Source organism: Callithrix jacchus, chromosome 3 (assembly GCF_049354715.1).
Source record: "Callithrix jacchus isolate 240 chromosome 3, calJac240_pri, whole genome shotgun sequence".
Lineage (NCBI taxonomy): Eukaryota > Metazoa > Chordata > Mammalia > Primates > Cebidae > Callithrix > Callithrix jacchus.
This window is the reverse complement of record NC_133504.1, coordinates 75,501,950-75,515,681: the sequence shown is the minus strand read 5'-3', so window position 1 is coordinate 75,515,681 and position 13,732 is coordinate 75,501,950. Positions and strand designations below refer to the sequence as shown.

Here is a 13,732-nt window from a genome sequence, read left to right as displayed (position 1 = left end):
CTAGCAAGTTATTTAACCTCTCTGTCTTAGTTTTTCAATTTGTGAAATGGAGATAAATGGGGATAGTGAGAATAGCCTTCACAGGATTTGGGGAAGATTAGTCAAGAACCCCTGCTAAACACTGTTTACTATTGCTAGCATACTATTGTTTTCCACCTTTCTCTCCACAGTTTGTACATAACAGGTGCGCAGATAAATATCCGCGACGTGCCTCTAATTCCAATAAGTCGTTTGCCTTGTTTGCCTCGCTAAATAATATTAAGAGCCTTTTTCTTTAAAAAATAGAGATCAGCACGTTACTTTTCATTAATATCATTCGCATAATAACAGACTTAGTTGAGAGATTCAGCAGGCAGCATTTCACACAATCGAGACTCCTTTACTGATCATATCATAAAAGCATTTCCCTCGATTTCCTAAGGCCTCAGTTAACGTCCTATACCCATCCGATGCTCCTTTTTCGTTAGCCTTCTTCTCCTAAGTGGCTTATCTGCCTCCTGGTATCAGGAAGGCACTAACTTTTCCTTCGGGTTGTTAGAGCAGCAAAACGATTTCCAAATTCACGGTTCTGGCTCCGTCTCCAGCCCAGGGAGGAGAAAACGGGGCATGGCGCCGCCGGATTCCTGGGCGGAGCTTGAGTGGCGTACCTCGAGGCGCCGGCGACGCTGGTGTGTGACGTTCCGCCTCACGCAGGCGCAGTGCCGCCCGGCCTCGGTTGGGACCCCTCCCCTCCTCCTCCGCCCACCTGGGTGTCGGTGGCTGCGGCAGGGGTCTGGACCTGGGCGGCGGGCCCGGGCGGCGGGGCTAGAGGGTGTCTGCATTGGCGGAGCTCCGCAGGCTGCATCCGGCTCGGTGCTGCTGCCGCCGCCGCCCCTACCGCCGCCCAAGGCCCTTGACGTTCTCCAGAGAGAGGCCAGAGCGATTCTGGGCTGCCTCGGCGCTCGCCCAGGTGAGGGGATGGGCCGGGCCAGACACGGTTGAGGTTGTCCGCACCTTTTTCCAGCGTCTCTGGAACTCAGTCTGGTCGGAGTCCGAGAGTTTTGGCTTCGTCGCGGCTGCCTGCTGCGGCGGCGACTCTTACTTCTTTGCCATCCTTACCTGCAGTGCGGGCATCTGTAGACCGGGTGTTGGAGGTTAGTGGGAAAGTCTGGAAGGGCCATGGCAGGCGGATGGCTGGGGACTCGGATGCAGGAGCGGTTCCTGCGGGTGATGGTAAGGCGCTCCACTTGCTGGCGTGTAGACTGCGGAAAGGACAGTGCGTCCGCAGGCTCGGACTTCAGCTTTGCCGGCAGCACTGGGTTGTGGTAGACTCCATGCTGCTTAGTATAGGGTTGATTGACTGAGGGCGGGTAAGCCTTGGAACAACCCCCGCTTTCTTCTCCAGGATGGATGTGTTTTGTATTCTGAATTGGTGCTTGCTGCACTGCACTCTGGAAGAGTGCATTTCAGCACAATTTCCTATTGGTCAAAGGAAGGTGAAAATAAGTTGACTTTCCCTCTGGAGAGTATTAGTTGTCGTTTCTTTTACCTTCCTGTTGGCCTTAGTGTTGACGTTTGTTAAAGGTAAAAAGTTCATGTAAATATCCTCTTTAAGGAAATCGTGGGCTTTATAACTGTATAAGGGCCTATAAGTTTCAACTGGTTTACTGTTGCTGCTTTCACCCTGGGCCGTAGCAATGAAGTTGTTATATTCCAAGTTAAATATACAAAGTATAAAAATAGATGAATAACTAAAATACCTTGTTTTGTAACTATTGAGTGGTACATATAATTATGTGCATATATTATCACGATTAATAATCATAACAATTCTATAAAGTCTATTATTCCCATTTTCTAGATGAAAGAACAAAAAGTCCGTAGACCTACAAAGTAGCATGTTTGAAGTCAGATCTGTGATTCAAGCCACGTAATCTGACTTGTTTGCGGTCCCTTGGTCAGTAGGCCATACAAACTCCCAAGCACCCTGTGATTTTCCAAGATTTTCCTTCGATTAGAAAGTATGCCAAGAAGGACATTTTGGCACTGTTCTTGCCAGCAAGGACCCAACAGTTTGAGAGAAAAACTTTTTCAAAGTCACACTTTCAAAGTCACACTTTGAATATGTTTTAAACATAGGATTTGATTTCTAGGACCTTTGATTACCAAACTCATGCTCTTGTACAGTGGTTTTGGAACCTTTGGAAAGCTTTAGTTTGGAAGTTGTAGTCTTATTGTAGACTTAGGAGCATTTCTTGTTTGGAAACTTTAAACAGGGAAATGTAATGTTGGGCTGAAAGAGTTTCCTCCTGTTTGTGCATGAGTAAGTAACCAAATCATATAATCAGAAAAGGTTATGCTGCTCAGAAAGCCAGAATACCTTGTTTGATTGGTTAAAGTGCCATTCTTTTCAGATTTAAGATGAAACACTGCAGAAGGGCCGTCTGAAAAAAAGGGAGAAGGAAAACCAACATTGCAAACTCTTGGAAAAAAAAGTTGGGTAAGTATTTTTGGCTAAGTTTTAAAGAGATCAAATTTTCAGTTAAAGCTCAGAGAAAAATCTTCTGCCTTTCCGCTTCAGTTGTGGTTTAATCTGCCTATATTGCTAGGGAATGGGGTTGGAGTGGTGGCGGCGATATGTAATGGAACCTGACGTTTTGCCTGACGTTTGAAGCATTTTGCCTGATGTTTGAACTATTGATATCTGATTGACAATTAAGTCATGTGCTTAGTCTGTGCATTGGCAGGAGAAAGCAGGGAAATCCTTTGCTTATCAGGTGTCAAAATTCTTTTCTCTTTTGCTTGCTCTTTAATCTACCTATGTTTGTAAAGTGTTTTAATAAGAAATTAAGGAAATGAAGAAAAGTAGTTGACTTTTGGTTTGTTCATAGAATATTGTGTATGACTGAACTCAAGTATATTTTTTATTGTGAATTCTACAGAGAATAATAGAAGACACGATCAAAGGTAATTAAGAAGCAGTGTAATTCATTTCATAACTATTGAGTATCGTACGTTACACATTATTCCAGGCTTCTGGTAATAGAATAATGGTCTTCATGGCGCTGGAGAGCACTACAGTAGTGCATCTTCTCTTGGAAGGTAACATTTTTGTGAACTAATTATTTGCTTTATTTTATAAGCAACTATGTTTTTGGTTTATGTAAAAGACCAGGAAGTGAGCATTATTCGTGTAGTAAGTGTATTTGTAATAAAAAATTTCATATTATTTTAGTTGATAAAGTAGGATTCTCTATGAGTGCTGCATTAATGTACAGTGGGAAACTAGGAATTTTTTTTTTTTTTTTTTTTTTTGAGACACAGTTTCACTCTGTCTCCCAGGCTGGAGTGCAGTGGCGCAACTGGGCTCATTGCAACCTCTGCCTCCCAGGCTCAAGTAATTCTTGTGCCTCAACCTCCTGAGTATCGGGAATACAGGCGTGTGTCACCACACCCAGCTAATTTTTGTATTATTAGTAGAGACAGGGTTTCACCATGTTGGCCAGGCTGGTCTCAAACTCCTGACCTCAAGTGATCCGCCCACCTCGGCTTCCCAAAGTGCTGGGATTACAAGTGTGAGCCACTGTGCCTGGTGAAACTGGGATTTTTGTAGACTTTGTTTTAGCATACTACATTTCATATTAAAGATAATGACAATTTAAAAATTTTATGGGAGCTTAGCAAAATTAATTTTTTAATTGAGAAAATTTGGGGGAACTTATGTAGAAGATACATGGTCAGATAGGCAACTGTTTAGGTGATGAATTGGAGGGAGGTGAGCTTTGAAGAGTGGTGGTCAGTTAGAGGCTATTATAATTATCCAGGTGGGAAATGAGAACTACAGTGCAAACTGGAATTGAGAAATGGAGATGGACTTAATAGATGCATAGAAGGTTGACGGATAGGATTTAGTGAGCTTGAGGGAAAATGAAGGCAGGGTAATTTCTGGTCACCATCATCTTCATGCATGTATTAATGTTTAACAAATACTTTTGGGATGCTTGTAATGAATTATCTGGCTTGGGAAACTGAGTAGATTCTGGGGCCATTTACTAAGGTATAAGTATAGGAAGAGCAGTAGATCAGGGAGCATGCGTCAGGGAGATGAGTTCAGTTTGGTCCATTAAATATGAGGCATCTGTGACTTTTAAGAAACTGTCATTAGGCAGTTGTATATATGGATCTGAGTTAAGAAGAAGACCCAGCTTGAGATGTAAATTTTGGAGTCATGGTTTAAAGATGATAGTTAAAAGCAATGGCAATGGATGAGATCACTCACAGGAAAATGTAGAGTGAGAATAGAAGAGAAGAGGATGGAGAACAACAGCATTTAAGGGTGAGGTTGAAGAAAAACATACCTCAAAGAAGTAGGCAGGGATGTAGGGTTTAATGAGAGTCACAAAAGTCAGTGGCAGAACTGAGTTTAGAGAAAAGGAGTATTAGACATCTATAGACATCAAGTAGGATGAGGACAACTAAAGTATCCATTGGATATATCACTTAAGAAATCCTTGATGACCTGAGCAAGAGCAGTTTTACAAGTGAGGCTAATTCACACTGGGTAAGAGATTATGGATGTTGAAATAGCTAATGTAATTTACTATTTCAGAAAGTTTAGTTGTAAGTGGAAAAGAGAAGGATGTAGCTAAAGCTGTGAGTTTGAGAGAAGATTTTTGTTTTTTAAGGTATAAGAGATATAAGCACATGTTTATTTGCTGAGGAAAAAGAGTCATCAGAATGAAAATCTGAAGATATAGGAATGAGGCAAAATAATTGGTGAAGCACTGAACAAACTGGAAAGGATGTAATACAAGGGTTCAGATCAGGGGTACTTTAGATAGACTTCTACTGAGACGGGGGGAAGGAGATTATGATTATGTATACAGATACATTTATAGGAGTCAGAGTAAAGGGCTACTCTACAAAGTTTATGCAGTAGACTCCAGTTTATGGTGGAAAGAGGAAATGGTTCACTCTTGTAATCACTAGCTTTTTTGGTGTGGTATTGCTGACTCGTGATCTTATAGTAGGGACGAGGAGAAAAATAGTTTAGCTTAAGATGACATATATGAATCATCAAGTTATAGATACCTTGAAGATCTCTTGCAGAGTTACCCTTCTCATACTTCGTATTAATATCTATGACTAAATAACAAATGATCCCAGAACTTAGGGGTTTAAACCAATAAACGTTTATTAACTCAATTTCTATGGCTCAAAAATTTGGGAATGACTAAACTGGGGCTCAGGGTCTTTCAGGAGGATGCAGCAAAGATGTAGGCTGGAACTTTAGTTGTCTAGGATAGTGTTCCTTGACCTTTTTGGCACTAGGGACTGGTTTCGTGGAAGACAATTTTCCATGCACCTGATGGGGCTGGGGTGGGTCGGGGGATAGTTTCAGGATGAAACTGTTTCACCTCAGATCATCAGGTATTAGATTCTCTTAAGGAGCACACCACCTAAATCCCTTGCAGGTGCAGTTCACAATTGGGTTTGCACTTCTGTGAGAATAATGCCACTGCTGATCTGACAGGAGGCAGAACTCAAGTGGTAATGCTCACTTACCTCCTGCTGTGCTGCGTAACTCCTAACAGGTGGCAGACCCATACCAGTCTGTGGCCTGTGGGTTGCGGACCTCTGATCTAGGGGCTCGATTGGGGCTAGAGGGTTTACTTCTATGATGGCTCACTAGTTAAGCTGTTGGATGGAGGCCAACAGCTTTTTTTGTCATAGTCACATAAAAGTTCAATTTCAATTATAGTAATATTCTTGGTTCACAGGAATTGGCTGTTATATGGATCCACTGGGCTCTCTCCTTAACAGCACCCTAATTAAAAAAATATTTCCTTTGACCTTGATATGATGAGAATATTGGTAAACACATGTGACCATTTTCCTCCTCCCTCTTTCCCAAGTTCCTGTTTTGTTGGGTGGGTAGTTTGAGTATGTATTAAGACTGGAAGATATGAGAAAAGCCTAAATGCTACATTGGAAAAAAGAAACAGATTAATTTCAAAAAATCTTCAGAATTTTACTTTGCTGATGCTAGCATTTTAGTGTTATTATTTAGTGTTTTAGAGTATTTTAAATAAAAATGGAAGTGAGAAATTGAATTGTTAAGAGAAACTTGCAGAATATGTTTGTCAGACAATATGAAAAGCATAAATGAAGCTCCATAACTAATTGATTTATGGTATGAAGAGTAACCCTTTCATTCATGGTAATTTCTATTGATCTCTTTGTTTTGCTCATCATTTAAGGAGTATTCTGAAGGTAGTAATTACTTCTAAAGTGTTACCATTAACAGTAGATAATGTTTAAAAGTCATGTTTTCTTCTAGATTTCGAGAGATTGTAGTTAGCTCTTTTTACCCTATTAGTTGATATGTTTTCTACAGCTTTATAAGAGTTTTTGAAAAAAAATTATTTTGATAAATATTTTGGTGAACCAGCATAAATTTCTGCCTGTGAAGGTGGGGTTTGCTAAAATATAGCATTTTTGTTTGGCTGATATGACTTCTTAGATGTTCAAAATTCTTCCATATATAAACATGAAGAACCATTATTATAGCATAGATTATAATATTAAAAATTACGTTTGTTTAGTTTGCTGATTTATAGTGTTTAAATCGTCAGTCACCATACCTGAATGTTTTTCCTCTGCCTGGTCTTTGATTTTCTTCTAACAATCATGCTCAATAGTACTTGTGGAACTATGTCATTCATATGGATACTTTCTTGTTATTTGTGGTAACTAATTGCATTTGGTTATAAATATAAATTCTGTTATTAAATATGTATTTCTTTTATATATTGTAAGGAATGAAATACATGTTAATCATTACTGCCATGCATTTTTTTGTTTTTTAGCTTTCATTTTTTTTTGAGTTGATTTTTTTCTTAAAGAATATTAATATCCTTTAATAATTAAAGAATATTAATAGGCCAGGCATGGTGGCTCATACCTATAATCCCAGCACTTTGGGATGCTGAGGCAGGCAGGTCAGGAGGTCCAGAGATTGAGACCATCCTGGTCAGCCTGGTGAAACCCTGTCTTTACTACAAATAGAAAAATTAGCTGGGCATGGTGGTGTGCACCTGTAGTCCTAGCCACTTGGGAGGCTGAGGCAGGAGAGTTGCTTGAACCAGGGAGTCCGAGGTTGCAGTGAGCCAAGATTGCGCCATTGGACTCCAGCCTGGTGACAGAGTGAGGCTCTGTCTCAAAAAAAAAAAAAAAAAAAAAGAGTATTAATAAAAGTTGCTAAGCTACTACTGATATAATGTTTTTTGTCAAGTGCTGTGCTATGAGTTTTATATTTGCCTTGTGTTTTTAATGCCTTCAGCATCTCTTCAAAGAAGAGATGGCCATTCTACTACTTGGAAACAGGCTCAAAAGCTAACAAAAGTATTGAAGGGATTATGCCAGCTTTCCATTTCAAATCTAGTTTTAAAGCCTACTTTATTTTTAAGATAACAGAAAATTTCTGTTATTTCTGATTGAATGTTGTTTTACCACATAATTCTGTTGGGCTTTAGAATTAGTTAACAGGTGAAGCTGTGTTTGTTGTATAGCATCCTGGGGCTGAAAAGGACCTGGAGTGACCCTTCCTAGATAGCAAAGATTACACCTAATCTATTTGACCTAAGAGGATAATTGTTTATTTTGTTTGCTTAAATAAACAATGGGACATGTATAATTTTGGTTTACGTGCGCAAAGATGCTGGCCCTAGCCAGAATTGTGAAGGATGCTAACTTTCCATTCATTGACCGTTTCTTTTTGAATATTTTTCCCCATCTTCAGGAACCTTAGGCTTTTTGTAATATTCACAGGTCCTGCTTGCTAATGAGAAAAACACTCTAATGAATCAATTTACATTAATATTACATGGTAGTCATGAATGGTAGGTATTTTTGAAATCCCATAAAGTTATTGTTGAATTCTTAAAACTATTGGTTAGCATTCTATTTAAATAAATGGATAGTATAATTTTAGGCCTTGTTCTATCATGGTGGGAGCAATTTTTAGGCAGAGAGGGCCCTACCAATCACTGTACATGTAATAGGTAATGCCAACATTTTTATACATTCCAATACTATCTTAAATGTATAAAGTTTACATAATTATTTTAAGTGAGAAATTCAGTTGCAGTAAACACATACTTTGTATACTTCATCTGTGTAGCATTATAGACTTGGAAGGAACTTCACAAAGTTGTTTCAGGCTACCTACCTGAGGCTTGGTTACTGCTCAGACCATTTTTGTCACTTTAGAAACAATTTACATCAATTAAACACTTCTTGAAACTTTACTTTGGATAAAAATGTTGTATGATGTTACTTTTGTTTTGGGATCTCCTTATGCCATGGGAAAGATAAACAATCTGTCCAGGCAGATCTTTTGTTTTAGTATTTACTGTAATATCTGGATCAATAACTTGGTGTTTTAATTGTTAAGTAGGAAATAAATGTCTTTAAAGTTGGTAACCGTACACATAGTATCTGGCTATAATTTGTTACGTATGTACAGAAACCAATCCGTTAAAAGTTTTAAATTTTTCAGTTTAAGCGTTTGCTCTTTAACCATATTGACCAGTAAAGTTTGGTCTATGGGTAAGCAATGTAGAAATGTGATTTTACAGAGTACATAATTCACAGAATTTCTGGTATACGGTAATGATGCTATGTGCGAATAGGTACTTAATCTCACTTGGTGATGAAGTGAGTGTATGTTGGTGGAGTTCAAAGGAGAGCTACAAAGTTGGTTTATTTTCCAACCCTTAAGAAACTGTGATTAAGTTCAGAAGACTTCAGTATGATGGTTTGAAGATTTGTGACTGGCTTATGTACAGTGATTTTGATTTCATTGTTGCATGAGGGATTTGGGTATGATTAAATTTTTTTTTTTTTCATTTTTGTTCTATTTGGAATTGGGTTGTTGAAATAGTGAATATTCTGTTTCTTACTTTTTTTTTTTTTTTTTTTTTTTGGTGGGCCGGTTGTGGGGGCGGGTGAGGAATACTATATTGAGATCTCTTCTTAGCTCCAGCAAATGAGAACCAGTTTTTCATTTTTTTTTTTGAGACAATGTCTTGGTCTGTCACCCAGGCTGGTGTGCAGTGGTGCAATCACAGCTCACTGTATCCTTGAGCTCCCAGGCTCAAACATCCTTCCCACCTCAGCCTCTACAGTAGGTGGGACTACAGGTGCTTGCCACCACACCCAGCTAATTTTTGTATTTTTTTTTTTTGTAGAGATGGGGTTTTGCCATGTTGCCCAGGCTGGTCTCCTGGGCTCAAGTGATCTGCCCACCTGAGCCTTCCAAAGTGCTGGGATTATTGGCATGAGCCACAATACCCAACCAGAGAACCAAATTTTATTGAGGGTAAAAAAGATCATTTAGGAGTATCTTTGGCCCTGAATGCATTGGATATACTTATGTATCTTTGACAATAGCTCATAAGGATGTATTTTTTTATAATGATGCATTTATTCATTTATGAAGCAAATATTTATTGAAAGACTGCTCAATACCAGGAACTTTGTTGGGTATTGCATACACAAATGAGCAGGGCAACCTTGTCCTTAAGGAGCAGCCATTAGTGGGGGAGATAAATTTTGAAGCTGATAGTTAACAATACAGTGTGATAAGTACTAAGATACAGTAGTCATTCAAGCAGCATTTATTTAGCATTTTCTATATTGTCAGACATTCTACTAAAGATTATAAATATTCTAAGACTTAATACTCAGAATTTCTGAGCTGTATGGTAGAATTTTTAAGCCTTGTAAATATTTATTGAATGGATAAGCAAAAACACGTAAAAAAAGTTATATTGCACTTTCTATGTTGCTCTAAATAATCAAAATTAAACATACTTTCCCATGACAGTGCTAGGGTAAGCTATTTCCCTCGCCTGGTTTTTTTCAGGTGATAAGTAATGTTATATAGACATATTCCAGCTTAAGCCTGATAAAGGAAACCCTTATTTCATCCAGTTCTGTTCAGCGTATGGGATATTTGTTTTAGAGGAACCATGAAGCCCTGGAAGGGGATTAACCAGTGCACTCAGCTTTCTTGGGGACCTGTGGGCAGGTGCACAGATGGGAATTGGGAAAATTGTAATCAACCAGTTCTTTCCAACTCTCCTTCTTTGAGTTAATCAAATCTTGCTGCGATGGGATGGAATTGGGGGATTTGAGTCAAGCTGTGGTGACAAAAGTCCTCTCATCCATAATTCCTTTCAGCTATTGTCCTAGGGTGATCCTTCTGCTAGGTGTTATTAACACAATTTAAATGTTAAGAAAAATAGAAGAGGAAAAGGGATATTAGAAGTCAAGGGGGTTACAACTAAAAAAAAAATCTTGGTGTAATAAGAAGAAAAAGGATGAAATAAAAAAGTTTAAAATAAATATAAACTTGACTCATATGTTAAAAATGTATAGAAGCAATCAGAGTGTCATTTTTTTCTTTACAGAATCTCCTTGCATTTGGTTTTATTCTTTCCTCTGTTCTTCCTGTTATGATAAAGGAAATGCTTCTCTTTCTGTCAGAAGCTAGTTCCTAAACATACATATGCTGTGGATTGAGATTTCAAAAATCTTATGTATTAAATATTGTGTGTTTTAAATCATATGGTTTCATGGTATCTTCTAAAGCACACAGTCATGTTTCTTGTGAAGAAAATTGTCCTTAGATTTGATAGGCCTAGTTATAAATAATAAAAACACAGTACCTTGTTTTGGATTTCCTCAGAAACAAACCTGAGATAAAGATTCAAGGGAATATAGTTTATCTGGGAAATGATCATAGGAAACACTGGAAGGAGTGGGGAAGTAAGAAAAGAAAGAGATAGAAGTGAATAAAGGGCATTATTCTGGCAGTTACCACTCTGGACATCTGGAGCTCACTCACATTGGGGACTCTCAGAGATCAAGTAAACTATCCCTCGGAGTTATCTCAAGCCAAGAAAGAGCAAGGACAGTTTGAATGTTTAATCCATCAGCTTCCTACCCATCGACATTAACCCTCTGGCATTTCTGGCTTTTCTCTGGAGTGCAAGCTGAGCGTGTCCTTACAGTCAGAAGCAGACCTCAGCAGGGTGTCACAGGTGTTCATAATGACAGTTTTCCTGTGTTGAGGTGAGTGCCAACAGTATATGGGCAAGACACCAATAGCATTGGCTGCCAACAGCAAACATTTATAAAACGCAGTATCTATGATGTGCCAGAAGTTCTAATGCTTTACATGTATCTACTTACCAATTTTCACAATATAACTCTATGAGACAGCTACTAGTAGTGTTCTATTTTTACATATGAGGAAACAGAGTACAGAGAGGTTAGGTACTTTGCCCACGATCACACAGCTGTAATTTCAGAACTGACGTTTAAACCCAGGTGAAGCATAGTATAGAGTCTGCTTTTGATCCATATAGTGATCTGCTTTTTTAACAATATATAGTCTGAAGCAGCATGTTTTGATTCCACTGTTTTTCCTTAATAACTGCCTTCTCTTTTTCCCTTCCTCTAATCTCTTTTGTTTTAGTGTTCTGTACCCATTCCCTAGTTGGTAGCTGTCTTCTCCCCTGCCTGCAATTCTAGAACATTGTAGGCATTCCTCCTTCCATTTTACACTCAAGACTATCATATCAAATAATTCTTGCTAAGGTATTAACTGATATTTCTGAGTTTATGTGAAGGCCTCAGTGTTTGATATTGCTTAGTATCTACATTTTAATTAAAAAATTCAGATGTTTAAAAACCATAGAAAGAAAGTTGTGACTATAGTGACAGATAACCAGGGTAGAATTTTGGGATTGGGATATACCTATAACCTTGGCCATGGTTATAAAGAGAGGCCAAGAAACGTGTGCTTAAACCAAAAGAAAGCCCTTTTTCCAACTGCAGCATCCTGTCCTCCAGATATCACTTTGTCTTTTTCTTCTTAAATTATGGAAATATTACATGCCAGTTGTAAAACAAACAATATGTGAGTGCCCAGAATAAAAGTGAAAGTCTGGTTTTGCTGCTGCTTCATTTTCCCCCAGAATCTCCTTCCACTGAATAGATTAGATTCAAGCTATATGCATCTTTGGTGGGACTATCACAGAAGTGAGACCGTATTCTATTAAGAGGCTCACAATTTTGACTTATCCTGTTGCTGCTGGTATTTACATTGATCACTTAACTTGCCTTTCTCTGAGTTCCTCTTTCCCCCTTTGTCATTAATAAGTATTTTTGAGGGGGTAGGGGAAGAGTTATTTTGATGTGACTTTTATTATCCATCAAAATTTGATTATATTGGTATGGACTCAGATACCTGTTTTATTAAATGGGTAGTAATCCATTACTATTGATCATTTTTATGCTTAGTTTGTCCCGGGTTTTTCCAGTGCGAGCCTCTTTAAGCTGGCTTATGTGTCCTTTTGACATGTTTGTATCATTCTTTCAGTTTGTCTTTCCTTTCTTGGAAAACAAGGCTTATCTTTACTTTCTCTCCCTTAGTTGTGGATTCAGCCAGTTTTTCAAGGGGCCCTGTTTCCTCTTAGTATAAAATCGTTTTTAGAAGCAAAATTTTCTGCTCCTTTTTATTGAGGTGTTGCTTAGCTAGCACCTGTTAGTGAACATATGCATGCACATATACAGTACATAAATACATTTACAGCTATATTTATTTTTATAGCCATTTATATTGAAAACCATAGCTCTAGTACTTACCTGCCATTTTGGGATTCATTCTAATTTTCTTCCTTTAAATATCTCCAACAGTGAGACATTGTAATAATGGCTCCCATTATTTTTAATATGTTTACTTGCTTGGTTAGCCTCCCTCCCCAATACTGTGCATGGGCCATCTCCCAGTTGTGTTCTCCTTATCCTGCTTCTGCTCCAACATACTTTTCAGCTTGTTCTCCTGCATGGAAGCCCTACTTAGCTCTTTTGGGTATGGCACCCTTCTCTTGGGCTCTGACACCCTATGCCAGGCAGTCTTCCTGAGTAGATTCTCTTGTGCCGTCTCCAGCTCCTACTGGCCATGGATGCTTTTGTCCTTCCACCTAGGCTCCTTCATCCTATACCTGACTTCTCCCCTGCAAGTGTCTGCCCCTCATCTCACTCTGGTTTTGCTACCCTTAAGTGCTGCTACTGCTCCACAAGCCTGTGCATCATGCCAGTGGATACTTCATTTATTCATATCAGGTTCCAACATCCTGCTCTAGCCTCTGAGACTCCTCTCTCTTCTCCATGTGCAGATGCGTGTTTTACTCTGCTTCACTTTACAGCTTTTAGATTGAATTGTGCAGGAAGTTTAGAGGAAGAGGAAACAAACACTTTGTATCTTGTTCCATGATTTGCTCCGTGAGGATTTTGTCATAGGTTACCATGAGTCTCCAGTCTCTCACTGTTAAGGAATTGGTGATATATTACTTCATGTGGCTGAGCATGTAACATTTTCATTTTGATTCTGTGTCCAGTGTTGCCTTGCTTTCTTTATAACAGAATATCTACTTCTTACTTTAGGGGCTTTATTAAATCTTAGCCTTTATTTCTGTACTTGCTCAAAATATGTTCTTTTAAATATTGAGCCTTATCTATTGATTTCTCTTAAAGGCTTTGCATTAATCTAATATTTGGGAAATATTGATTGAAACTTGTTTGATACTGTAGGGTTCTGTCTTCACAGCCTTAATAACCTCTTTCCACATTCTTTTTACCTATAGTTTGTTACATTAGTGGGTCATGATTTTTTTTTTTG

General features: G+C 38.6%; 1 protein-coding gene across 31 annotated transcripts in view; it reads left to right on the top strand.

Annotated features, from left to right (window-relative positions):
• The first annotated feature begins 713 nt into the window (after nt 1-713).
• BLTP1 (bridge-like lipid transfer protein family member 1) overlaps nt 714-13,732 on the top strand; it is a 220,865-nt gene continuing 207,846 nt past the window's right edge. For 20 of the 31 annotated variants that reach the window (XM_035293010.3, XM_035293009.3, XM_078366548.1 and 17 more), the window contains exons 1-2: nt 714-949; nt 2,394-2,479. The gene's annotated coding sequence lies outside the window, so the exon portion shown is untranslated. Of the gene's footprint in view, nt 1,134-2,393; nt 2,480-2,921; nt 3,082-13,732 lie in introns of all 31 variants that reach the window. The other 11 variants (XM_078366549.1, XM_078366544.1, XM_017970268.4 and 8 more) reach the window with 4 other exon arrangements.